The sequence below is a fragment of the Dendrobates tinctorius genome, unplaced genomic scaffold, assembly GCF_039654945.1.
Source record: "Dendrobates tinctorius isolate UK_male_01 unplaced genomic scaffold, ASM3965494v1 ptg000758l, whole genome shotgun sequence".
Lineage (NCBI taxonomy): Eukaryota > Metazoa > Chordata > Amphibia > Anura > Dendrobatidae > Dendrobates > Dendrobates tinctorius.
In genome coordinates, this window is record NW_027362398.1 from 1 (window position 1) to 25,637 (window position 25,637).

General features: G+C 46.8%; 15 non-coding genes across 15 annotated transcripts; all 15 read right to left on the reverse strand.

Moving 5' to 3' along the window:
* Positions 1 to 167: 167 nt before the first annotated feature.
* LOC141080142 (U2 spliceosomal RNA) lies at positions 168 to 358 on the reverse strand. The gene has a single exon (XR_012228735.1). It is a non-coding gene; the product is annotated as a U2 spliceosomal RNA (small nuclear RNA).
* A 1,574-nt stretch (positions 359 to 1,932) lies between these two features.
* LOC141080154 (U2 spliceosomal RNA) lies at positions 1,933 to 2,123 on the reverse strand. The gene has a single exon (XR_012228746.1). It is a non-coding gene; the product is annotated as a U2 spliceosomal RNA (small nuclear RNA).
* Positions 2,124 to 3,696: 1,573 nt separating this feature from the next.
* LOC141080155 (U2 spliceosomal RNA) lies at positions 3,697 to 3,887 on the reverse strand. The gene has a single exon (XR_012228747.1). It is a non-coding gene; the product is annotated as a U2 spliceosomal RNA (small nuclear RNA).
* Positions 3,888 to 5,462: 1,575 nt separating this feature from the next.
* On the reverse strand, positions 5,463 to 5,653 carry LOC141080156 (U2 spliceosomal RNA). Its single transcript, XR_012228748.1, has one exon. It is a non-coding gene; the product is annotated as a U2 spliceosomal RNA (small nuclear RNA).
* A 1,574-nt stretch (positions 5,654 to 7,227) lies between these two features.
* On the reverse strand, positions 7,228 to 7,418 carry LOC141080157 (U2 spliceosomal RNA). The gene has a single exon (XR_012228749.1). It is a non-coding gene; the product is annotated as a U2 spliceosomal RNA (small nuclear RNA).
* Positions 7,419 to 8,993: 1,575 nt separating this feature from the next.
* On the reverse strand, positions 8,994 to 9,184 carry LOC141080144 (U2 spliceosomal RNA). The gene has a single exon (XR_012228736.1). It is a non-coding gene; the product is annotated as a U2 spliceosomal RNA (small nuclear RNA).
* A 1,574-nt stretch (positions 9,185 to 10,758) lies between these two features.
* LOC141080145 (U2 spliceosomal RNA) lies at positions 10,759 to 10,949 on the reverse strand. The gene has a single exon (XR_012228737.1). It is a non-coding gene; the product is annotated as a U2 spliceosomal RNA (small nuclear RNA).
* A 1,574-nt stretch (positions 10,950 to 12,523) lies between these two features.
* On the reverse strand, positions 12,524 to 12,714 carry LOC141080146 (U2 spliceosomal RNA). Its single transcript, XR_012228738.1, has one exon. It is a non-coding gene; the product is annotated as a U2 spliceosomal RNA (small nuclear RNA).
* A 1,574-nt stretch (positions 12,715 to 14,288) lies between these two features.
* On the reverse strand, positions 14,289 to 14,479 carry LOC141080147 (U2 spliceosomal RNA). Its single transcript, XR_012228739.1, has one exon. It is a non-coding gene; the product is annotated as a U2 spliceosomal RNA (small nuclear RNA).
* A 1,574-nt stretch (positions 14,480 to 16,053) lies between these two features.
* Positions 16,054 to 16,244, reverse strand: LOC141080148 (U2 spliceosomal RNA). Its single transcript, XR_012228740.1, has one exon. It is a non-coding gene; the product is annotated as a U2 spliceosomal RNA (small nuclear RNA).
* A 1,575-nt stretch (positions 16,245 to 17,819) lies between these two features.
* On the reverse strand, positions 17,820 to 18,010 carry LOC141080149 (U2 spliceosomal RNA). Its single transcript, XR_012228741.1, has one exon. It is a non-coding gene; the product is annotated as a U2 spliceosomal RNA (small nuclear RNA).
* A 1,574-nt stretch (positions 18,011 to 19,584) lies between these two features.
* On the reverse strand, positions 19,585 to 19,775 carry LOC141080150 (U2 spliceosomal RNA). Its single transcript, XR_012228742.1, has one exon. It is a non-coding gene; the product is annotated as a U2 spliceosomal RNA (small nuclear RNA).
* Positions 19,776 to 21,349: 1,574 nt separating this feature from the next.
* Positions 21,350 to 21,540, reverse strand: LOC141080151 (U2 spliceosomal RNA). The gene has a single exon (XR_012228743.1). It is a non-coding gene; the product is annotated as a U2 spliceosomal RNA (small nuclear RNA).
* A 1,572-nt stretch (positions 21,541 to 23,112) lies between these two features.
* On the reverse strand, positions 23,113 to 23,303 carry LOC141080152 (U2 spliceosomal RNA). Its single transcript, XR_012228744.1, has one exon. It is a non-coding gene; the product is annotated as a U2 spliceosomal RNA (small nuclear RNA).
* Positions 23,304 to 24,875: 1,572 nt separating this feature from the next.
* Positions 24,876 to 25,066, reverse strand: LOC141080153 (U2 spliceosomal RNA). Its single transcript, XR_012228745.1, has one exon. It is a non-coding gene; the product is annotated as a U2 spliceosomal RNA (small nuclear RNA).
* Between the last annotated feature and the right edge of the window lie 571 nt (positions 25,067 to 25,637).

Here is a 25,637-nt window from a genome sequence, read left to right on the forward strand (position 1 = left end):
GTTGGTCAAGTTAAATCAAGGCTAAGGAATTGGAAATGTGCAACTTGGACCAAGAAAAACTAATTGCAGAGCAGCGACATTGGAAAAAAGCATTCAAATCATGCTTTGAAAACACTACTTGCTTATCCCGATTTCAATTCAATCTGTCTTTGGAAACCGCTTAAGAGAGTGAGTGCACCATTCCCAGAGAAACTGCCATACTGGGCTGATACGTGGAGTGAAGTGAGCAAGCTCTTTTTCCATCTCCCTGTTCTAAAAATCCATTTAATATATGGTCCCCAGATAGGGGACGTATCAGATATTAAACTGATAAGAACAGATACTACACTTGATCTTAGCCAAAAGGCCGAGAAGCGATAACCAGAAATGGTTTGCCGCTTGCAAGGCCACAGGGCTTAAGACAGGCACCCATTGTGGAGAATGACACAGACACCACCCTGAGGAAGACATTCAAACCAAGTCTGGGCGCATAACAAAAGCGCAGGCGGCTGATTTTTTTTTTTTTTTTTTCCCCCAGGATTCCACTCCACGCGCTTTTAATTTGCATAGGCCAACCCCTTTTTTGTTAGGCCACCCTCCCCTCACGGTCAAACGCGCTTCAGTACTAGGAAAGAGGCCAGAGGAGCACTGCTCCTACACCGCCCCCTCTACTACCCTCCCTAAATGAAAGGTCTTGCTTTAAGGCTGTGTGCACACGCTGCGGATTGGCCGCTACAGACACGCAGCAGTTTTAGCTGCGGTGTACAGTACCATTCATTTGAATGGGTAAAAAAAAACGCTGTGCCGACGCTGCGGAAAAAACCGCGCGGATTTGCTGCGGTTTTGAATCCGCAGAAAGAATTGCATGTCAATTCTTTCTGTGGAAAACGCTGCGGGTTCCTATCTCCACCATTGTGGAGATAGTGAATCCGCAGGACCAAACCGCAGGCAAAACCGCAGATAATCCGCAGGTCTTTGGACCTGCGGATTATCTGCGGTTTTTGCTAAATCCGTGCGGATTAATCCGCAGCGGAATCCGCAGCGTGTGAACGTGGCCTAACTCTCCTGGTGCCAGATATTGTAACCAGGAGGCGAGCATGGCCCACCTGTCTGCTCAGGCTCACTCAGCAGACTGAAGCTGAATACTACTGCGCAGCTGCTACAGACTGTGGGCTGCCCATTGTGACACGTGGTCCCATTGTGAGACGTGGTCGAACACATCCAAGCATTGTGTGCTATGAATGGCATGATTCCTATCACAGTGTTCCATGGATGGACACATCCTATTTACTGCAGGCAAGCAGCGCACCTAGCTGCTGCTGCTGCTACAAGCCACTAGAATACCGTCCGTCTGTCAGACAGGTGGACGTAGGCAGAACATTCAAATAACTCGCCAGATAAATCGTTGCTTTTCCATTTTATTCATATATGAATTAATTCAAAATTGAACAGTAAATTTCAAAGTTGGAAGGCCACAAGAGGGGGACAATGTTTCAAAAATGAAGCGACATATCATTGCATGAGGGATGTGGTAGGAATTGAATGCTTGAATTAAGACTGGGGAAGTTCTGAGGCGAAGGGGCTGCAGGCCTTGTAGCAGGTGGGTGTGCAGAAATGTAGCTATCCAAAGCCAAACACATTACTGCAGCTTGTCACACCTATACCTACCAAACAGCAAAGGCCAAGATAGATCATTATTTTACGGACACATTGAATACAGTGCAATGCCTCCCATATAGCGGTGAATAAGAGTAGTAGTAGTAGTAGTAGTAGTAGTAGTAGAAGAGTTGGTCAAGTTAAATCAAGGCTAAGGAATTGGAAATGTGCAACTTGGACCAAGAAAAACTAATTGCAGAGCAGCGACATTGGAAAAAAGCATTCAAATCATGCTTTGAAAACACTACTTGCTTATCCCGATTTCAATTCAATCTGTCTTTGGAAACCGCTTAAGAGAGTGAGTGCACCATTCCCAGAGAAACTGCCATACTGGGCTGATACGTGGAGTGAAGTGAGCAAGCTCTTTTTCCATCTCCCTGTTCTAAAAATCCATTTAATATATGGTCCCCAGATAGGGGACGTATCAGATATTAAACTGATAAGAACAGATACTACACTTGATCTTAGCCAAAAGGCCGAGAAGCGATAACCAGAAATGGTTTGCCGCTTGCAAGGCCACAGGGCTTAAGACAGGCACCCATTGTGGAGAATGACACAGACACCACCCTGAGGAAGACATTCAAACCAAGTCTGGGCGCATAACAAAAGCGCAGGCGGCTGATTTTTTTTTTTTTTTTTCCCCCAGGATTCCACTCCACGCGCTTTTAATTTGCATAGGCCAACCCCTTTTTTGTTAGGCCACCCTCCCCTCACGGTCAAACGCGCTTCAGTACTAGGAAAGAGGCCAGAGGAGCACTGCTCCTACACCGCCCCCTCTACTACCCTCCCTAAATGAAAGGTCTTGCTTTAAGGCTGTGTGCACACGCTGCGGATTGGCCGCTACAGACACGCAGCAGTTTTAGCTGCGGTGTACAGTACCATTCATTTGAATGGGTAAAAAAAAACGCTGTGCCGACGCTGCGGAAAAAACCGCGCGGATTTGCTGCGGTTTTGAATCCGCAGAAAGAATTGCATGTCAATTCTTTCTGTGGAAAACGCTGCGGGTTCCTATCTCCACCATTGTGGAGATAGTGAATCCGCAGGACCAAACCGCAGGCAAAACCGCAGATAATCCGCAGGTCTTTGGACCTGCGGATTATCTGCGGTTTTTGCTAAATCCGTGCGGATTAATCCGCAGCGGAATCCGCAGCGTGTGAACGTGGCCTAACTCTCCTGGTGCCAGATATTGTAACCAGGAGGCGAGCATGGCCCACCTGTCTGCTCAGGCTCACTCAGCAGACTGAAGCTGAATACTACTGCGCAGCTGCTACAGACTGTGGGCTGCCCATTGTGACACGTGGTCCCATTGTGAGACGTGGTCGAACACATCCAAGCATTGTGTGCTATGAATGGCATGATTCCTATCACAGTGTTCCATGGATGGACACATCCTATTTACTGCAGGCAAGCAGCGCACCTAGCTGCTGCTGCTGCTACAAGCCACTAGAATACCGTCCGTCTGTCAGACAGGTGGACGTAGGCAGAACATTCAAATAACTCGCCAGATAAATCGTTGCTTTTCCATTTTATTCATATATGAATTAATTCAAAATTGAACAGTAAATTTCAAAGTTGGAAGGCCACAAGAGGGGGACAATGTTTCAAAAATGAAGCGACATATCATTGCATGAGGGATGTGGTAGGAATTGAATGCTTGAATTAAGACTGGGGAAGTTCTGAGGCGAAGGGGCTGCAGGCCTTGTAGCAGGTGGGTGTGCAGAAATGTAGCTATCCAAAGCCAAACACATTACTGCAGCTTGTCACACCTATACCTACCAAACAGCAAAGGCCAAGATAGATCATTATTTTACGGACACATTGAATACAGTGCAATGCCTCCCATATAGCGGTGAATAAGAGTAGTAGTAGTAGTAGTAGTAGTAGTAGTAGAAGAGTTGGTCAAGTTAAATCAAGGCTAAGGAATTGGAAATGTGCAACTTGGACCAAGAAAAACTAATTGCAGAGCAGCGACATTGGAAAAAAGCATTCAAATCATGCTTTGAAAACACTACTTGCTTATCCCGATTTCAATTCAATCTGTCTTTGGAAACCGCTTAAGAGAGTGAGTGCACCATTCCCAGAGAAACTGCCATACTGGGCTGATACGTGGAGTGAAGTGAGCAAGCTCTTTTTCCATCTCCCTGTTCTAAAAATCCATTTAATATATGGTCCCCAGATAGGGGACGTATCAGATATTAAACTGATAAGAACAGATACTACACTTGATCTTAGCCAAAAGGCCGAGAAGCGATAACCAGAAATGGTTTGCCGCTTGCAAGGCCACAGGGCTTAAGACAGGCACCCATTGTGGAGAATGACACAGACACCACCCTGAGGAAGACATTCAAACCAAGTCTGGGCGCATAACAAAAGCGCAGGCGGCTGATTTTTTTTTTTTTTTTTTCCCCCAGGATTCCACTCCACGCGCTTTTAATTTGCATAGGCCAACCCCTTTTTTGTTAGGCCACCCTCCCCTCACGGTCAAACGCGCTTCAGTACTAGGAAAGAGGCCAGAGGAGCACTGCTCCTACACCGCCCCCTCTACTACCCTCCCTAAATGAAAGGTCTTGCTTTAAGGCTGTGTGCACACGCTGCGGATTGGCCGCTACAGACACGCAGCAGTTTTAGCTGCGGTGTACAGTACCATTCATTTGAATGGGTAAAAAAAAAACGCTGTGCCGACGCTGCGGAAAAAACCGCGCGGATTTGCTGCGGTTTTGAATCCGCAGAAAGAATTGCATGTCAATTCTTTCTGTGGAAAACGCTGCGGGTTCCTATCTCCACCATTGTGGAGATAGTGAATCCGCAGGACCAAACCGCAGGCAAAACCGCAGATAATCCGCAGGTCTTTGGACCTGCGGATTATCTGCGGTTTTTGCTAAATCCGTGCGGATTAATCCGCAGCGGAATCCGCAGCGTGTGAACGTGGCCTAACTCTCCTGGTGCCAGATATTGTAACCAGGAGGCGAGCATGGCCCACCTGTCTGCTCAGGCTCACTCAGCAGACTGAAGCTGAATACTACTGCGCAGCTGCTACAGACTGTGGGCTGCCCATTGTGACACGTGGTCCCATTGTGAGACGTGGTCGAACACATCCAAGCATTGTGTGCTATGAATGGCATGATTCCTATCACAGTGTTCCATGGATGGACACATCCTATTTACTGCAGGCAAGCAGCGCACCTAGCTGCTGCTGCTGCTACAAGCCACTAGAATACCGTCCGTCTGTCAGACAGGTGGACGTAGGCAGAACATTCAAATAACTCGCCAGATAAATCGTTGCTTTTCCATTTTATTCATATATGAATTAATTCAAAATTGAACAGTAAATTTCAAAGTTGGAAGGCCACAAGAGGGGGACAATGTTTCAAAAATGAAGCGACATATCATTGCATGAGGGATGTGGTAGGAATTGAATGCTTGAATTAAGACTGGGGAAGTTCTGAGGCGAAGGGGCTGCAGGCCTTGTAGCAGGTGGGTGTGCAGAAATGTAGCTATCCAAAGCCAAACACATTACTGCAGCTTGTCACACCTATACCTACCAAACAGCAAAGGCCAAGATAGATCATTATTTTACGGACACATTGAATACAGTGCAATGCCTCCCATATAGCGGTGAATAAGAGTAGTAGTAGTAGTAGTAGTAGTAGTAGTAGAAGAGTTGGTCAAGTTAAATCAAGGCTAAGGAATTGGAAATGTGCAACTTGGACCAAGAAAAACTAATTGCAGAGCAGCGACATTGGAAAAAAGCATTCAAATCATGCTTTGAAAACACTACTTGCTTATCCCGATTTCAATTCAATCTGTCTTTGGAAACCGCTTAAGAGAGTGAGTGCACCATTCCCAGAGAAACTGCCATACTGGGCTGATACGTGGAGTGAAGTGAGCAAGCTCTTTTTCCATCTCCCTGTTCTAAAAATCCATTTAATATATGGTCCCCAGATAGGGGACGTATCAGATATTAAACTGATAAGAACAGATACTACACTTGATCTTAGCCAAAAGGCCGAGAAGCGATAACCAGAAATGGTTTGCCGCTTGCAAGGCCACAGGGCTTAAGACAGGCACCCATTGTGGAGAATGACACAGACACCACCCTGAGGAAGACATTCAAACCAAGTCTGGGCGCATAACAAAAGCGCAGGCGGCTGATTTTTTTTTTTTTTTTTTCCCCCAGGATTCCACTCCACGCGCTTTTAATTTGCATAGGCCAACCCCTTTTTTGTTAGGCCACCCTCCCCTCACGGTCAAACGCGCTTCAGTACTAGGAAAGAGGCCAGAGGAGCACTGCTCCTACACCGCCCCCTCTACTACCCTCCCTAAATGAAAGGTCTTGCTTTAAGGCTGTGTGCACACGCTGCGGATTGGCCGCTACAGACACGCAGCAGTTTTAGCTGCGGTGTACAGTACCATTCATTTGAATGGGTAAAAAAAAACGCTGTGCCGACGCTGCGGAAAAAACCGCGCGGATTTGCTGCGGTTTTGAATCCGCAGAAAGAATTGCATGTCAATTCTTTCTGTGGAAAACGCTGCGGGTTCCTATCTCCACCATTGTGGAGATAGTGAATCCGCAGGACCAAACCGCAGGCAAAACCGCAGATAATCCGCAGGTCTTTGGACCTGCGGATTATCTGCGGTTTTTGCTAAATCCGTGCGGATTAATCCGCAGCGGAATCCGCAGCGTGTGAACGTGGCCTAACTCTCCTGGTGCCAGATATTGTAACCAGGAGGCGAGCATGGCCCACCTGTCTGCTCAGGCTCACTCAGCAGACTGAAGCTGAATACTACTGCGCAGCTGCTACAGACTGTGGGCTGCCCATTGTGACACGTGGTCCCATTGTGAGACGTGGTCGAACACATCCAAGCATTGTGTGCTATGAATGGCATGATTCCTATCACAGTGTTCCATGGATGGACACATCCTATTTACTGCAGGCAAGCAGCGCACCTAGCTGCTGCTGCTGCTACAAGCCACTAGAATACCGTCCGTCTGTCAGACAGGTGGACGTAGGCAGAACATTCAAATAACTCGCCAGATAAATCGTTGCTTTTCCATTTTATTCATATATGAATTAATTCAAAATTGAACAGTAAATTTCAAAGTTGGAAGGCCACAAGAGGGGGACAATGTTTCAAAAATGAAGCGACATATCATTGCATGAGGGATGTGGTAGGAATTGAATGCTTGAATTAAGACTGGGGAAGTTCTGAGGCGAAGGGGCTGCAGGCCTTGTAGCAGGTGGGTGTGCAGAAATGTAGCTATCCAAAGCCAAACACATTACTGCAGCTTGTCACACCTATACCTACCAAACAGCAAAGGCCAAGATAGATCATTATTTTACGGACACATTGAATACAGTGCAATGCCTCCCATATAGCGGTGAATAAGAGTAGTAGTAGTAGTAGTAGTAGTAGTAGTAGAAGAGTTGGTCAAGTTAAATCAAGGCTAAGGAATTGGAAATGTGCAACTTGGACCAAGAAAAACTAATTGCAGAGCAGCGACATTGGAAAAAAGCATTCAAATCATGCTTTGAAAACACTACTTGCTTATCCCGATTTCAATTCAATCTGTCTTTGGAAACCGCTTAAGAGAGTGAGTGCACCATTCCCAGAGAAACTGCCATACTGGGCTGATACGTGGAGTGAAGTGAGCAAGCTCTTTTTCCATCTCCCTGTTCTAAAAATCCATTTAATATATGGTCCCCAGATAGGGGACGTATCAGATATTAAACTGATAAGAACAGATACTACACTTGATCTTAGCCAAAAGGCCGAGAAGCGATAACCAGAAATGGTTTGCCGCTTGCAAGGCCACAGGGCTTAAGACAGGCACCCATTGTGGAGAATGACACAGACACCACCCTGAGGAAGACATTCAAACCAAGTCTGGGCGCATAACAAAAGCGCAGGCGGCTGATTTTTTTTTTTTTTTTTTCCCCCAGGATTCCACTCCACGCGCTTTTAATTTGCATAGGCCAACCCCTTTTTTGTTAGGCCACCCTCCCCTCACGGTCAAACGCGCTTCAGTACTAGGAAAGAGGCCAGAGGAGCACTGCTCCTACACCGCCCCCTCTACTACCCTCCCTAAATGAAAGGTCTTGCTTTAAGGCTGTGTGCACACGCTGCGGATTGGCCGCTACAGACACGCAGCAGTTTTAGCTGCGGTGTACAGTACCATTCATTTGAATGGGTAAAAAAAAACGCTGTGCCGACGCTGCGGAAAAAACCGCGCGGATTTGCTGCGGTTTTGAATCCGCAGAAAGAATTGCATGTCAATTCTTTCTGTGGAAAACGCTGCGGGTTCCTATCTCCACCATTGTGGAGATAGTGAATCCGCAGGACCAAACCGCAGGCAAAACCGCAGATAATCCGCAGGTCTTTGGACCTGCGGATTATCTGCGGTTTTTGCTAAATCCGTGCGGATTAATCCGCAGCGGAATCCGCAGCGTGGTGAACGTGGCCTAACTCTCCTGGTGCCAGATATTGTAACCAGGAGGCGAGCATGGCCCACCTGTCTGCTCAGGCTCACTCAGCAGACTGAAGCTGAATACTACTGCGCAGCTGCTACAGACTGTGGGCTGCCCATTGTGACACGTGGTCCCATTGTGAGACGTGGTCGAACACATCCAAGCATTGTGTGCTATGAATGGCATGATTCCTATCACAGTGTTCCATGGATGGACACATCCTATTTACTGCAGGCAAGCAGCGCACCTAGCTGCTGCTGCTGCTACAAGCCACTAGAATACCGTCCGTCTGTCAGACAGGTGGACGTAGGCAGAACATTCAAATAACTCGCCAGATAAATCGTTGCTTTTCCATTTTATTCATATATGAATTAATTCAAAATTGAACAGTAAATTTCAAAGTTGGAAGGCCACAAGAGGGGGACAATGTTTCAAAAATGAAGCGACATATCATTGCATGAGGGATGTGGTAGGAATTGAATGCTTGAATTAAGACTGGGGAAGTTCTGAGGCGAAGGGGCTGCAGGCCTTGTAGCAGGTGGGTGTGCAGAAATGTAGCTATCCAAAGCCAAACACATTACTGCAGCTTGTCACACCTATACCTACCAAACAGCAAAGGCCAAGATAGATCATTATTTTACGGACACATTGAATACAGTGCAATGCCTCCCATATAGCGGTGAATAAGAGTAGTAGTAGTAGTAGTAGTAGTAGTAGTAGAAGAGTTGGTCAAGTTAAATCAAGGCTAAGGAATTGGAAATGTGCAACTTGGACCAAGAAAAACTAATTGCAGAGCAGCGACATTGGAAAAAAGCATTCAAATCATGCTTTGAAAACACTACTTGCTTATCCCGATTTCAATTCAATCTGTCTTTGGAAACCGCTTAAGAGAGTGAGTGCACCATTCCCAGAGAAACTGCCATACTGGGCTGATACGTGGAGTGAAGTGAGCAAGCTCTTTTTCCATCTCCCTGTTCTAAAAATCCATTTAATATATGGTCCCCAGATAGGGGACGTATCAGATATTAAACTGATAAGAACAGATACTACACTTGATCTTAGCCAAAAGGCCGAGAAGCGATAACCAGAAATGGTTTGCCGCTTGCAAGGCCACAGGGCTTAAGACAGGCACCCATTGTGGAGAATGACACAGACACCACCCTGAGGAAGACATTCAAACCAAGTCTGGGCGCATAACAAAAGCGCAGGCGGCTGATTTTTTTTTTTTTTTTTTCCCCCAGGATTCCACTCCACGCGCTTTTAATTTGCATAGGCCAACCCCTTTTTTGTTAGGCCACCCTCCCCTCACGGTCAAACGCGCTTCAGTACTAGGAAAGAGGCCAGAGGAGCACTGCTCCTACACCGCCCCCTCTACTACCCTCCCTAAATGAAAGGTCTTGCTTTAAGGCTGTGTGCACACGCTGCGGATTGGCCGCTACAGACACGCAGCAGTTTTAGCTGCGGTGTACAGTACCATTCATTTGAATGGGTAAAAAAAAACGCTGTGCCGACGCTGCGGAAAAAACCGCGCGGATTTGCTGCGGTTTTGAATCCGCAGAAAGAATTGCATGTCAATTCTTTCTGTGGAAAACGCTGCGGGTTCCTATCTCCACCATTGTGGAGATAGTGAATCCGCAGGACCAAACCGCAGGCAAAACCGCAGATAATCCGCAGGTCTTTGGACCTGCGGATTATCTGCGGTTTTTGCTAAATCCGTGCGGATTAATCCGCAGCGGAATCCGCAGCGTGTGAACGTGGCCTAACTCTCCTGGTGCCAGATATTGTAACCAGGAGGCGAGCATGGCCCACCTGTCTGCTCAGGCTCACTCAGCAGACTGAAGCTGAATACTACTGCGCAGCTGCTACAGACTGTGGGCTGCCCATTGTGACACGTGGTCCCATTGTGAGACGTGGTCGAACACATCCAAGCATTGTGTGCTATGAATGGCATGATTCCTATCACAGTGTTCCATGGATGGACACATCCTATTTACTGCAGGCAAGCAGCGCACCTAGCTGCTGCTGCTGCTACAAGCCACTAGAATACCGTCCGTCTGTCAGACAGGTGGACGTAGGCAGAACATTCAAATAACTCGCCAGATAAATCGTTGCTTTTCCATTTTATTCATATATGAATTAATTCAAAATTGAACAGTAAATTTCAAAGTTGGAAGGCCACAAGAGGGGGACAATGTTTCAAAAATGAAGCGACATATCATTGCATGAGGGATGTGGTAGGAATTGAATGCTTGAATTAAGACTGGGGAAGTTCTGAGGCGAAGGGGCTGCAGGCCTTGTAGCAGGTGGGTGTGCAGAAATGTAGCTATCCAAAGCCAAACACATTACTGCAGCTTGTCACACCTATACCTACCAAACAGCAAAGGCCAAGATAGATCATTATTTTACGGACACATTGAATACAGTGCAATGCCTCCCATATAGCGGTGAATAAGAGTAGTAGTAGTAGTAGTAGTAGTAGTAGTAGAAGAGTTGGTCAAGTTAAATCAAGGCTAAGGAATTGGAAATGTGCAACTTGGACCAAGAAAAACTAATTGCAGAGCAGCGACATTGGAAAAAAGCATTCAAATCATGCTTTGAAAACACTACTTGCTTATCCCGATTTCAATTCAATCTGTCTTTGGAAACCGCTTAAGAGAGTGAGTGCACCATTCCCAGAGAAACTGCCATACTGGGCTGATACGTGGAGTGAAGTGAGCAAGCTCTTTTTCCATCTCCCTGTTCTAAAAATCCATTTAATATATGGTCCCCAGATAGGGGACGTATCAGATATTAAACTGATAAGAACAGATACTACACTTGATCTTAGCCAAAAGGCCGAGAAGCGATAACCAGAAATGGTTTGCCGCTTGCAAGGCCACAGGGCTTAAGACAGGCACCCATTGTGGAGAATGACACAGACACCACCCTGAGGAAGACATTCAAACCAAGTCTGGGCGCATAACAAAAGCGCAGGCGGCTGATTTTTTTTTTTTTTTTTTCCCCCAGGATTCCACTCCACGCGCTTTTAATTTGCATAGGCCAACCCCTTTTTTGTTAGGCCACCCTCCCCTCACGGTCAAACGCGCTTCAGTACTAGGAAAGAGGCCAGAGGAGCACTGCTCCTACACCGCCCCCTCTACTACCCTCCCTAAATGAAAGGTCTTGCTTTAAGGCTGTGTGCACACGCTGCGGATTGGCCGCTACAGACACGCAGCAGTTTTAGCTGCGGTGTACAGTACCATTCATTTGAATGGGTAAAAAAAAACGCTGTGCCGACGCTGCGGAAAAAACCGCGCGGATTTGCTGCGGTTTTGAATCCGCAGAAAGAATTGCATGTCAATTCTTTCTGTGGAAAACGCTGCGGGTTCCTATCTCCACCATTGTGGAGATAGTGAATCCGCAGGACCAAACCGCAGGCAAAACCGCAGATAATCCGCAGGTCTTTGGACCTGCGGATTATCTGCGGTTTTTGCTAAATCCGTGCGGATTAATCCGCAGCGGAATCCGCAGCGTGTGAACGTGGCCTAACTCTCCTGGTGCCAGATATTGTAACCAGGAGGCGAGCATGGCCCACCTGTCTGCTCAGGCTCACTCAGCAGACTGAAGCTGAATACTACTGCGCAGCTGCTACAGACTGTGGGCTGCCCATTGTGACACGTGGTCCCATTGTGAGACGTGGTCGAACACATCCAAGCATTGTGTGCTATGAATGGCATGATTCCTATCACAGTGTTCCATGGATGGACACATCCTATTTACTGCAGGCAAGCAGCGCACCTAGCTGCTGCTGCTGCTACAAGCCACTAGAATACCGTCCGTCTGTCAGACAGGTGGACGTAGGCAGAACATTCAAATAACTCGCCAGATAAATCGTTGCTTTTCCATTTTATTCATATATGAATTAATTCAAAATTGAACAGTAAATTTCAAAGTTGGAAGGCCACAAGAGGGGGACAATGTTTCAAAAATGAAGCGACATATCATTGCATGAGGGATGTGGTAGGAATTGAATGCTTGAATTAAGACTGGGGAAGTTCTGAGGCGAAGGGGCTGCAGGCCTTGTAGCAGGTGGGTGTGCAGAAATGTAGCTATCCAAAGCCAAACACATTACTGCAGCTTGTCACACCTATACCTACCAAACAGCAAAGGCCAAGATAGATCATTATTTTACGGACACATTGAATACAGTGCAATGCCTCCCATATAGCGGTGAATAAGAGTAGTAGTAGTAGTAGTAGTAGTAGTAGTAGAAGAGTTGGTCAAGTTAAATCAAGGCTAAGGAATTGGAAATGTGCAACTTGGACCAAGAAAAACTAATTGCAGAGCAGCGACATTGGAAAAAAGCATTCAAATCATGCTTTGAAAACACTACTTGCTTATCCCGATTTCAATTCAATCTGTCTTTGGAAACCGCTTAAGAGAGTGAGTGCACCATTCCCAGAGAAACTGCCATACTGGGCTGATACGTGGAGTGAAGTGAGCAAGCTCTTTTTCCATCTCCCTGTTCTAAAAATCCATTTAATATATGGTCCCCAGATAGGGGACGTATCAGATATTAAACTGATAAGAACAGATACTACACTTGATCTTAGCCAAAAGGCCGAGAAGCGATAACCAGAAATGGTTTGCCGCTTGCAAGGCCACAGGGCTTAAGACAGGCACCCATTGTGGAGAATGACACAGACACCACCCTGAGGAAGACATTCAAACCAAGTCTGGGCGCATAACAAAAGCGCAGGCGGCTGATTTTTTTTTTTTTTTTTTCCCCCAGGATTCCACTCCACGCGCTTTTAATTTGCATAGGCCAACCCCTTTTTTGTTAGGCCACCCTCCCCTCACGGTCAAACGCGCTTCAGTACTAGGAAAGAGGCCAGAGGAGCACTGCTCCTACACCGCCCCCTCTACTACCCTCCCTAAATGAAAGGTCTTGCTTTAAGGCTGTGTGCACACGCTGCGGATTGGCCGCTACAGACACGCAGCAGTTTTAGCTGCGGTGTACAGTACCATTCATTTGAATGGGTAAAAAAAAACGCTGTGCCGACGCTGCGGAAAAAACCGCGCGGATTTGCTGCGGTTTTGAATCCGCAGAAAGAATTGCATGTCAATTCTTTCTGTGGAAAACGCTGCGGGTTCCTATCTCCACCATTGTGGAGATAGTGAATCCGCAGGACCAAACCGCAGGCAAAACCGCAGATAATCCGCAGGTCTTTGGACCTGCGGATTATCTGCGGTTTTTGCTAAATCCGTGCGGATTAATCCGCAGCGGAATCCGCAGCGTGTGAACGTGGCCTAACTCTCCTGGTGCCAGATATTGTAACCAGGAGGCGAGCATGGCCCACCTGTCTGCTCAGGCTCACTCAGCAGACTGAAGCTGAATACTACTGCGCAGCTGCTACAGACTGTGGGCTGCCCATTGTGACACGTGGTCCCATTGTGAGACGTGGTCGAACACATCCAAGCATTGTGTGCTATGAATGGCATGATTCCTATCACAGTGTTCCATGGATGGACACATCCTATTTACTGCAGGCAAGCAGCGCACCTAGCTGCTGCTGCTGCTACAAGCCACTAGAATACCGTCCGTCTGTCAGACAGGTGGACGTAGGCAGAACATTCAAATAACTCGCCAGATAAATCGTTGCTTTTCCATTTTATTCATATATGAATTAATTCAAAATTGAACAGTAAATTTCAAAGTTGGAAGGCCACAAGAGGGGGACAATGTTTCAAAAATGAAGCGACATATCATTGCATGAGGGATGTGGTAGGAATTGAATGCTTGAATTAAGACTGGGGAAGTTCTGAGGCGAAGGGGCTGCAGGCCTTGTAGCAGGTGGGTGTGCAGAAATGTAGCTATCCAAAGCCAAACACATTACTGCAGCTTGTCACACCTATACCTACCAAACAGCAAAGGCCAAGATAGATCATTATTTTACGGACACATTGAATACAGTGCAATGCCTCCCATATAGCGGTGAATAAGAGTAGTAGTAGTAGTAGTAGTAGTAGTAGTAGAAGAGTTGGTCAAGTTAAATCAAGGCTAAGGAATTGGAAATGTGCAACTTGGACCAAGAAAAACTAATTGCAGAGCAGCGACATTGGAAAAAAGCATTCAAATCATGCTTTGAAAACACTACTTGCTTATCCCGATTTCAATTCAATCTGTCTTTGGAAACCGCTTAAGAGAGTGAGTGCACCATTCCCAGAGAAACTGCCATACTGGGCTGATACGTGGAGTGAAGTGAGCAAGCTCTTTTTCCATCTCCCTGTTCTAAAAATCCATTTAATATATGGTCCCCAGATAGGGGACGTATCAGATATTAAACTGATAAGAACAGATACTACACTTGATCTTAGCCAAAAGGCCGAGAAGCGATAACCAGAAATGGTTTGCCGCTTGCAAGGCCACAGGGCTTAAGACAGGCACCCATTGTGGAGAAATGACACAGACACCACCCTGAGGAAGACATTCAAACCAAGTCTGGGCGCATAACAAAAGCGCAGGCGGCTGTTTTTTTTTTTTTTTTTTTCCCCCCAGGATTCCACTCCACGCGCTTTTAATTTGCATAGGCCAACCCCTTTTTTGTTAGGCCACCCTCCCCTCACGGTCAAACGCGCTTCAGTACTAGGAAAGAGGCCAGAGGAGCACTGCTCCTACACCGCCCCCTCTACTACCCTCCCTAAATGAAAGGTCTTGCTTTAAGGCTGTGTGCACACGCTGCGGATTGGCCGCTACAGACACGCAGCAGTTTTAGCTGCGGTGTACAGTACCATTCATTTGAATGGGTAAAAAAAAAACGCTGTGCCGACGCTGCGGAAAAAACCGCGCGGATTTGCTGCGGTTTTGAATCCGCAGAAAGAATTGCATGTCAATTCTTTCTGTGGAAAACGCTGCGGGTTCCTATCTCCACCATTGTGGAGATAGTGAATCCGCAGGACCAAACCGCAGGCAAAACCGCAGATAATCCGCAGGTCTTTGGACCTGCGGATTATCTGCGGTTTTTGCTAAATCCGTGCGGATTAATCCGCAGCGGAATCCGCAGCGTGTGAACGTGGCCTAACTCTCCTGGTGCCAGATATTGTAACCAGGAGGCGAGCATGGCCCACCTGTCTGCTCAGGCTCACTCAGCAGACTGAAGCTGAATACTACTGCGCAGCTGCTACAGACTGTGGGCTGCCCATTGTGACACGTGGTCCCATTGTGAGACGTGGTCGAACACATCCAAGCATTGTGTGCTATGAATGGCATGATTCCTATCACAGTGTTCCATGGATGGACACATCCTATTTACTGCAGGCAAGCAGCGCACCTAGCTGCTGCTGCTGCTACAAGCCACTAGAATACCGTCCGTCTGTCAGACAGGTGGACGTAGGCAGAACATTCAAATAACTCGCCAGATAAATCGTTGCTTTTCCATTTTATTCATATATGAATTAATTCAAAATTGAACAGTAAATTTCAAAGTTGGAAGGCCACAAGAGGGGGACAATGTTTCAAAAATGAAGCGACATATCATTGCATGAGGGATGTGGTAGGAATTGAATGCTTGAATTAAGACTGGGGAAGTTCTGAGGCGAAGGGGCTGCAGGCCTTGTAGCAGGTGGGTGTGCAGAAATGTAGCTATCCAAAGCCAAACACATTACTGCAGCTTGTCACACCTATACCTACCAAACAGCAAAGGCCAAGATAGATCATTATTTTACGGACACATTGAATACAGTGCAATGCCTCCCATATAGCGGTGAATAGTAGTAGTAGTAGTAGTAGTAGTAGTAGTAGAAGAGTTGGTCAAGTTAAATCAAGGCTAAGGAATTGGAAATGTGCAACTTGGACCAAGAAAAACTAATTGCAGAGCAGCGACATTGGAAAAAAGCATTCAAATCATGCTTTGAAAACACTACTTGCTTATCCCGATTTCAATTCAATCTGTCTTTGGAAACCGCTTAAGAGAGTGAGTGCACCATTCCCAGAGAAACTGCCATACTGGGCTGATACGTGGAGTGAAGTGAGCAAGCTCTTTTTCCATCTCCCTGTTCTAAAAATCCATTTAATATATGGTCCCCAGATAGGGGACGTATCAGATATTAAACTGATAAGAACAGATACTACACTTGATCTTAGCCAAAAGGCCGAGAAGCGATAACCAGAAATGGTTTGCCGCTTGCAAGGCCACAGGGCTTAAGACAGGCACCCATTGTGGAGAATGACACAGACACCACCCTGAGGAAGACATTCAAACCAAGTCTGGGCGCATAACAAAAGCGCAGGCGGCTGATTTTTTTTTTTTTTTTTTCCCCCAGGATTCCACTCCACGCGCTTTTAATTTGCATAGGCCAACCCCTTTTTTGTTAGGCCACCCTCCCCTCACGGTCAAACGCGCTTCAGTACTAGGAAAGAGGCCAGAGGAGCACTGCTCCTACACCGCCCCCTCTACTACCCTCCCTAAATGAAAGGTCTTGCTTTAAGGCTGTGTGCACACTGCTGCGGATTGGCCGCTACAGACACGCAGCAGTTTTAGCTGCGGTGTACAGTACCATTCATTTGAATGGGTAAAAAAAAACGCTGTGCCGACGCTGCGGAAAAAACCGCGCGGATTTGCTGCGGTTTTGAATCCGCAGAAAGAATTGCATGTCAATTCTTTCTGTGGAAAACGCTGCGGGTTCCTATCTCCACCATTGTGGAGATAGTGAATCCGCAGGACCAAACCGCAGGCAAAACCGCAGATAATCCGCAGGTCTTTGGACCTGCGGATTATCTGCGGTTTTTGCTAAATCCGTGCGGATTAATCCGCAGCGGAATCCGCAGCGTGTGAACGTGGCCTAACTCTCCTGGTGCCAGATATTGTAACCAGGAGGCGAGCATGGCCCACCTGTCTGCTCAGGCTCACTCAGCAGACTGAAGCTGAATACTACTGCGCAGCTGCTACAGACTGTGGGCTGCCCATTGTGACACGTGGTCCCATTGTGAGACGTGGTCGAACACATCCAAGCATTGTGTGCTATGAATGGCATGATTCCTATCACAGTGTTCCATGGATGGACACATCCTATTTACTGCAGGCAAGCAGCGCACCTAGCTGCTGCTGCTGCTACAAGCCACTAGAATACCGTCCGTCTGTCAGACAGGTGGACGTAGGCAGAACATTCAAATAACTCGCCAGATAAATCGTTGCTTTTCCATTTTATTCATATATGAATTAATTCAAAATTGAACAGTAAATTTCAAAGTTGGAAGGCCACAAGAGGGGGACAATGTTTCAAAAATGAAGCGACATATCATTGCATGAGGGATGTGGTAGGAATTGAATGCTTGAATTAAGACTGGGGAAGTTCTGAGGCGAAGGGGCTGCAGGCCTTGTAGCAGGTGGGTGTGCAGAAATGTAGCTATCCAAAGCCAAACACATTACTGCAGCTTGTCACACCTATACCTACCAAACAGCAAAGGCCAAGATAGATCATTATTTTACGGACACATTGAATACAGTGCAATGCCTCCCATATAGCGGTGAATAAGAGTAGTAGTAGTAGTAGTAGTAGTAGTAGTAGAAGAGTTGGTCAAGTTAAATCAAGGCTAAGGAATTGGAAATGTGCAACTTGGACCAAGAAAAACTAATTGCAGAGCAGCGACATTGGAAAAAAGCATTCAAATCATGCTTTGAAAACACTACTTGCTTATCCCGATTTCAATTCAATCTGTCTTTGGAAACCGCTTAAGAGAGTGAGTGCACCATTCCCAGAGAAACTGCCATACTGGGCTGATACGTGGAGTGAAGTGAGCAAGCTCTTTTTCCATCTCCCTGTTCTAAAAATCCATTTAATATATGGTCCCCAGATAGGGGACGTATCAGATATTAAACTGATAAGAACAGATACTACACTTGATCTTAGCCAAAAGGCCGAGAAGCGATAACCAGAAATGGTTTGCCGCTTGCAAGGCCACAGGGCTTAAGACAGGCACCCATTGTGGAGAATGACACAGACACCACCCTGAGGAAGACATTCAAACCAAGTCTGGGCGCATAACAAAAGCGCAGGCGGCTGATTTTTTTTTTTTTTTTTTCCCCCAGGATTCCACTCCACGCGCTTTTAATTTGCATAGGCCAACCCCTTTTTTGTTAGGCCACCCTCCCCTCACGGTCAAACGCGCTTCAGTACTAGGAAAGAGGCCAGAGGAGCACTGCTCCTACACCGCCCCCTCTACTACCCTCCCTAAATGAAAGGTCTTGCTTTAAGGCTGTGTGCACACGCTGCGGATTGGCCGCTACAGACACGCAGCAGTTTTAGCTGCGGTGTACAGTACCATTCATTTGAATGGGTAAAAAAAAACGCTGTGCCGACGCTGCGGAAAAAACCGCGCGGATTTGCTGCGGTTTTGAATCCGCAGAAAGAATTGCATGTCAATTCTTTCTGTGGAAAACGCTGCGGGTTCCTATCTCCACCATTGTGGAGATAGTGAATCCGCAGGACCAAACCGCAGGCAAAACCGCAGATAATCCGCAGGTCTTTGGACCTGCGGATTATCTGCGGTTTTTGCTAAATCCGTGCGGATTAATCCGCAGCGGAATCCGCAGCGTGTGAACGTGGCCTAACTCTCCTGGTGCCAGATATTGTAACCAGGAGGCGAGCATGGCCCACCTGTCTGCTCAGGCTCACTCAGCAGACTGAAGCTGAATACTACTGCGCAGCTGCTACAGACTGTGGGCTGCCCATTGTGACACGTGGTCCCATTGTGAGACGTGGTCGAACACATCCAAGCATTGTGTGCTATGAATGGCATGATTCCTATCACAGTGTTCCATGGATGGACACATCCTATTTACTGCAGGCAAGCAGCGCACCTAGCTGCTGCTGCTGCTACAAGCCACTAGAATACCGTCCGTCTGTCAGACAGGTGGACGTAGGCAGAACATTCAAATAACTCGCCAGATAAATCGTTGCTTTTCCATTTTATTCATATATGAATTAATTCAAAATTGAACAGTAAATTTCAAAGTTGGAAGGCCACAAGAGGGGGACAATGTTTCAAAAATGAAGCGACATATCATTGCATGAGGGATGTGGTAGGAATTGAATGCTTGAATTAAGACTGGGGAAGTTCTGAGGCGAAGGGGCTGCAGGCCTTGTAGCAGGTGGGTGTGCAGAAATGTAGCTATCCAAAGCCAAACACATTACTGCAGCTTGTCACACCTATACCTACCAAACAGCAAAGGCCAAGATAGATCATTATTTTACGGACACATTGAATACAGTGCAATGCCTCCCATATAGCGGTGAATAAGAGTAGTAGTAGTAGTAGTAGTAGTAGTAGTAGAAGAGTTGGTCAAGTTAAATCAAGGCTAAGGAATTGGAAATGTGCAACTTGGACCAAGAAAAACTAATTGCAGAGCAGCGACATTGGAAAAAAGCATTCAAATCATGCTTTGAAAACACTACTTGCTTATCCCGATTTCAATTCAATCTGTCTTTGGAAACCGCTTAAGAGAGTGAGTGCACCATTCCCAGAGAAACTGCCATACTGGGCTGATACGTGGAGTGAAGTGAGCAAGCTCTTTTTCCATCTCCCTGTTCTAAAAATCCATTTAATATATGGTCCCCAGATAGGGGACGTATCAGATATTAAACTGATAAGAACAGATACTACACTTGATCTTAGCCAAAAGGCCGAGAAGCGATAACCAGAAATGGTTTGCCGCTTGCAAGGCCACAGGGCTTAAGACAGGCACCCATTGTGGAGAATGACACAGACACCACCCTGAGGAAGACATTCAAACCAAGTCTGGGCGCATAACAAAAGCGCAGGCGGCTGATTTTTTTTTTTTTTTTTTCCCCCAGGATTCCACTCCACGCGCTTTTAATTTGCATAGGCCAACCCCTTTTTTGTTAGGCCACCCTCCCCTCACGGTCAAACGCGCTTCAGTACTAGGAAAGAGGCCAGAGGAGCACTGCTCCTACACCGCCCCCTCTACTACCCTCCCTAAATGAAAGGTCTTGCTTTAAGGCTGTGTGCACACGCTGCGGATTGGCCGCTACAGACACGCAGCAGTTTTAGCTGCGGTGTACAGTACCATTCATTTGAATGGGTAAAAAAAAACGCTGTGCCGACGCTGCGGAAAAAACCGCGCGGATTTGCTGCGGTTTTGAATCCGCAGAAAGAATTGCATGTCAATTCTTTCTGTGGAAAACGCTGCGGGTTCCTATCTCCACCATTGTGGAGATAGTGAATCCGCAGGACCAAACCGCAGGCAAAACCGCAGATAATCCGCAGGTCTTTGGACCTGCGGATTATCTGCGGTTTTTGCTAAATCCGTGCGGATTAATCCGCAGCGGAATCCGCAGCGTGTGAACGTGGCCTAACTCTCCTGGTGCCAGATATTGTAACCAGGAGGCGAGCATGGCCCACCTGTCTGCTCAGGCTCACTCAGCAGACTGAAGCTGAATACTACTGCGCAGCTGCTACAGACTGTGGGCTGCCCATTGTGACACGTGGTCCCATTGTGAGACGTGGTCGAACACATCCAAGCATTGTGTGCTATGAATGGCATGATTCCTATCACAGTGTTCCATGGATGGACACATCCTATTTACTGCAGGCAAGCAGCGCACCTAGCTGCTGCTGCTGCTACAAGCCACTAGAATACCGTCCGTCTGTCAGACAGGTGGACGTAGGCAGAACATTCAAATAACTCGCCAGATAAATCGTTGCTTTTCCATTTTATTCATATATGAATTAATTCAAAATTGAACAGTAAATTTCAAAGTTGGAAGGCCACAAGAGGGGGACAATGTTTCAAAAATGAAGCGACATATCATTGCATGAGGGATGTGGTAGGAATTGAATGCTTGAATTAAGACTGGGGAAGTTCTGAGGCGAAGGGGCTGCAGGCCTTGTAGCAGGTGGGTGTGCAGAAATGTAGCTATCCAAAGCCAAACACATTACTGCAGCTTGTCACACCTATACCTACCAAACAGCAAAGGCCAAGATAGATCATTATTTTACGGACACATTGAATACAGTGCAATGCCTCCCATATAGCGGTGAATAAGAGTAGTAGTAGTAGTAGTAGTAGTAGTAGTAGAAGAGTTGGTCAAGTTAAATCAAGGCTAAGGAATTGGAAATGTGCAACTTGGACCAAGAAAAACTAATTGCAGAGCAGCGACATTGGAAAAAAGCATTCAAATCATGCTTTGAAAACACTACTTGCTTATCCCGATTTCAATTCAATCTGTCTTTGGAAACCGCTTAAGAGAGTGAGTGCACCATTCCCAGAGAAACTGCCATACTGGGCTGATACGTGGAGTGAAGTGAGCAAGCTCTTTTTCCATCTCCCTGTTCTAAAAATCCATTTAATATATGGTCCCCAGATAGGGGACGTATCAGATATTAAACTGATAAGAACAGATACTACACTTGATCTTAGCCAAAAGGCCGAGAAGCGATAACCAGAAATGGTTTGCCGCTTGCAAGGCCACAGGGCTTAAGACAGGCACCCATTGTGGAGAATGACACAGACACCACCCTGAGGAAGACATTCAAACCAAGTCTGGGCGCATAACAAAAGCGCAGGCGGCTGTTTTTTTTTTTTTTTTTTCCCCCCAGGATTCCACTCCACGCGCTTTTAATTTGCATAGGCCAACCCCTTTTTTGTTAGGCCACCCTCCCCTCACGGTCAAACGCGCTTCAGTACTAGGAAAGAGGCCAGAGGAGCACTGCTCCTACACCGCCCCCTCTACTACCCTCCCTAAATGAAAGGTCTTGCTTTAAGGCTGTGTGCACACGCTGCGGATTGGCCGCTACAGACACGCAGCAGTTTTAGCTGCGGTGTACAGTACCATTCATTTGAATGGGTAAAAAAAAAACGCTGTGCCGACGCTGCGGAAAAAACCGCGCGGATTTGCTGCGGTTTTGAATCCGCAGAAAGAATTGCATGTCAATTCTTTCTGTGGAAAACGCTGCGGGTTCCTATCTCCACCATTGTGGAGATAGTGAATCCGCAGGACCAAACCGCAGGCAAAACCGCAGATAATCCGCAGGTCTTTGGACCTGCGGATTATCTGCGGTTTTTGCTAAATCCGTGCGGATTAATCCGCAGCGGAATCCGCAGCGTGTGAACGTGGCCTAACTCTCCTGGTGCCAGATATTGTAACCAGGAGGCGAGCATGGCCCACCTGTCTGCTCAGGCTCACTCAGCAGACTGAAGCTGAATACTACTGCGCAGCTGCTACAGACTGTGGGCTGCCCATTGTGACACGTGGTCCCATTGTGAGACGTGGTCGAACACATCCAAGCATTGTGTGCTATGAATGGCATGATTCCTATCACAGTGTTCCATGGATGGACACATCCTATTTACTGCAGGCAAGCAGCGCACCTAGCTGCTGCTGCTGCTGCTACAAGCCACTAGAATACCGTCCGTCTGTCAGACAGGTGGACGTAGGCAGAACATTCAAATAACTCGCCAGATAAATCGTTGCTTTTCCATTTTATTCATATATGAATTAATTCAAAATTGAACAGTAAATTTCAAAGTTGGAAGGCCACAAGAGGGGGACAATGTTTCAAAAATGAAGCGACATATCATTGCATGAGGGATGTGGTAGGAATTGAATGCTTGAATTAAGACTGGGGAAGTTCTGAGGCGAAGGGGCTGCAGGCCTTGTAGCAGGTGGGTGTGCAGAAATGTAGCTATCCAAAGCCAAACACATTACTGCAGCTTGTCACACCTATACCTACCAAACAGCAAAGGCCAAGATAGATCGTTATTTTACGGACACATTGAATACAGTGCAATGCCTCCCATATAGCGGTGAATAAGAGTAGTAGTAGTAGTAGTAGTAGTAGAAGAGTTGGTCAAGTTAAATCAAGGCTAAGGAATTGGAAATGTGCAACTTGGACCAAGAAAAACTAATTGCAGAGCGGCGACATTGGAAAAAAGCATTCAAATCATGCTTTGAAAACACTACTTGCTTATCCCGATTTCAATTCAATCTGTCTTTGGAAACCGCTTAAGAGAGTGAGTGCACCATTCCCAGAGAAACTGCCATACTGGGCTGATACGTGGAGTGAAGTGAGCAAGCTCTTTTTCCATCTCCCTGTTCTAAAAATCCATTTAATATATGGTCCCCAGATAGGGGACGTATCAGATATTAAACTGATAAGAACAGATACTACACTTGATCTTAGCCAAAAGGCCGAGAAGCGATAACCAGAAATGGTTTGCCGCTTGCAAGGCCACAGGGCTTAAGACAGGCACCCATTGTGGAGAATGACACAGACACCACCCTGAGGAAGACATTCAAACCAAGTCTGGGCGCATAACAAAAGCGCAGGCGGCTGTTTTTTTTTTTTTTTTTTTCCCCCCAGGATTCCACTCCACGCGCTTTTAATTTGCATAGGCCAACCCCTTTTTTGTTAGGCCACCCTCCCCTCACGGTCAAACGCGCTTCAGTACTAGGAAAGAGGCCAGAGGAGCACTGCTCCTACACCGCCCCCTCTACTACCCTCCCTAAATGAAAGGTCTTGCTTTAAGGCTGTGTGCACACGCTGCGGATTGGCCGCTACAGACACGCAGCAGTTTTAGCTGCGGTGTACAGTACCATTCATTTGAATGGGTAAAAAAAAACGCTGTGCCGACGCTGCGGAAAAAACCGCGCGGATTTGCTGCGGTTTTGAATCCGCAGAAAGAATTGCATGTCAATTCTTTCTGTGGAAAACGCTGCGGGTTCCTATCTCCACCATTGTGGAGATAGTGAATCCGCAGGACCAAACCGCAGGCAAAACCGCAGATAATCCGCAGGTCTTTGGACCTGCGGATTATCTGCGGTTTTTGCTAAATCCGTGCGGATTAATCCGCAGCGGAATCCGCAGCGTGTGAACGTGGCCTAACTCTCCTGGTGCCAGATATTGTAACCAGGAGGCGAGCATGGCCCACCTGTCTGCTCAGGCTCACTCAGCAGACTGAAGCTGAATACTACTGCGCAGCTGCTACAGACTGTGGGCTGCCCATTGTGACACGTGGTCCCATTGTGAGACGTGGTCGAACACATCCAAGCATTGTGTGCTATGAATGGCATGATTCCTATCACAGTGTTCCATGGATGGACACATCCTATTTACTGCAGGCAAGCAGCGCACCTAGCTGCTGCTGCTGCTGCTACAAGCCACTAGAATACCGTCCGTCTGTCAGACAGGTGGACGTAGGCAGAACATTCAAATAACTCGCCAGATAAATCGTTGCTTTTCCATTTTATTCATATATGAATTAATTCAAAATTGAACAGTAAATTTCAAAGTTGGAAGGCCACAAGAGGGGGACAATGTTTCAAAAATGAAGCGACATATCATTGCATGAGGGATGTGGTAGGAATTGAATGCTTGAATTAAGACTGGGGAAGTTCTGAGGCGAAGGGGCTGCAGGCCTTGTAGCAGGTGGGTGTGCAGAAATGTAGCTATCCAAAGCCAAACACATTACTGCAGCTTGTCACACCTATACCTACCAAACAGCAAAGGCCAAGATAGATCGTTATTTTACGGACACATTGAATACAGTGCAATGCCTCCCATATAGCGGTGAATAAGAGTAGTAGTAGTAGTAGTAGTAGTAGAAGAGTTGGTCAAGTTAAATCAAGGCTAAGGAATTGGAAATGTGCAACTTGGACCAAGAAAAACTAATTGCAGAGCGGCGACATTGGAAAAAAGCATTCAAATCATGCTTTGAAAACACTACTTGCTTATCCCGATTTCAATTCAATCTGTCTTTGGAAACCGCTTAAGAGAGTGAGTGCACCATTCCCAGAGAAACTGCCATACTGGGCTGATACGTGGAGTGAAGTGAGCAAGCTCTTTTTCCATCTCCCTGTTCTAAAAATCCATTTAATATATGGTCCCCAGATAGGGGACGTATCAGATATTAAACTGATAAGAACAGATACTACACTTGATCTTAGCCAAAAGGCCGAGAAGCGATAACCAGAAATGGTTTGCCGCTTGCAAGGCCACAGGGCTTAAGACAGGCACCCATTGTGGAGAATGACACAGACACCACCCTGAGGAAGACATTCAAACCAAGTCTGGGCGCATAACAAAAGCGCAGGCGGCTGTTTTTTTTTTTTTTTTTTTTCCCCCCAGGATTCCACTCCACGCGCTTTTAATTTGCATAGGCCAACCCCTTTTTTGTTAGGCCACCCTCCCCTCACGGTCAAACGCGCTTCAGTACTAGGAAAGAGGCCAGAGGAGCACTGCTCCTACACCGCCCCCTCTACTACCCTCCCTAAATGAAAGGTCTTGCTTTAAGGCTGTGTGCACACGCTGCGGATTGGCCGCTACAGACACGCAGCAGTTTTAGCTGCGGTGTACAGTACCATTCATTTGAATGGGTAAAAAAAAACGCTGTGCCGACGCTGCGGAAAAAACCGCGCGGATTTGCTGCGGTTTTGAATCCGCAGAAAGAATTGCATGTCAATTCTTTCTGTGGAAAACGCTGCGGGTTCCTATCTCCACCATTGTGGAGATAGTGAATCCGCAGGACCAAACCGCAG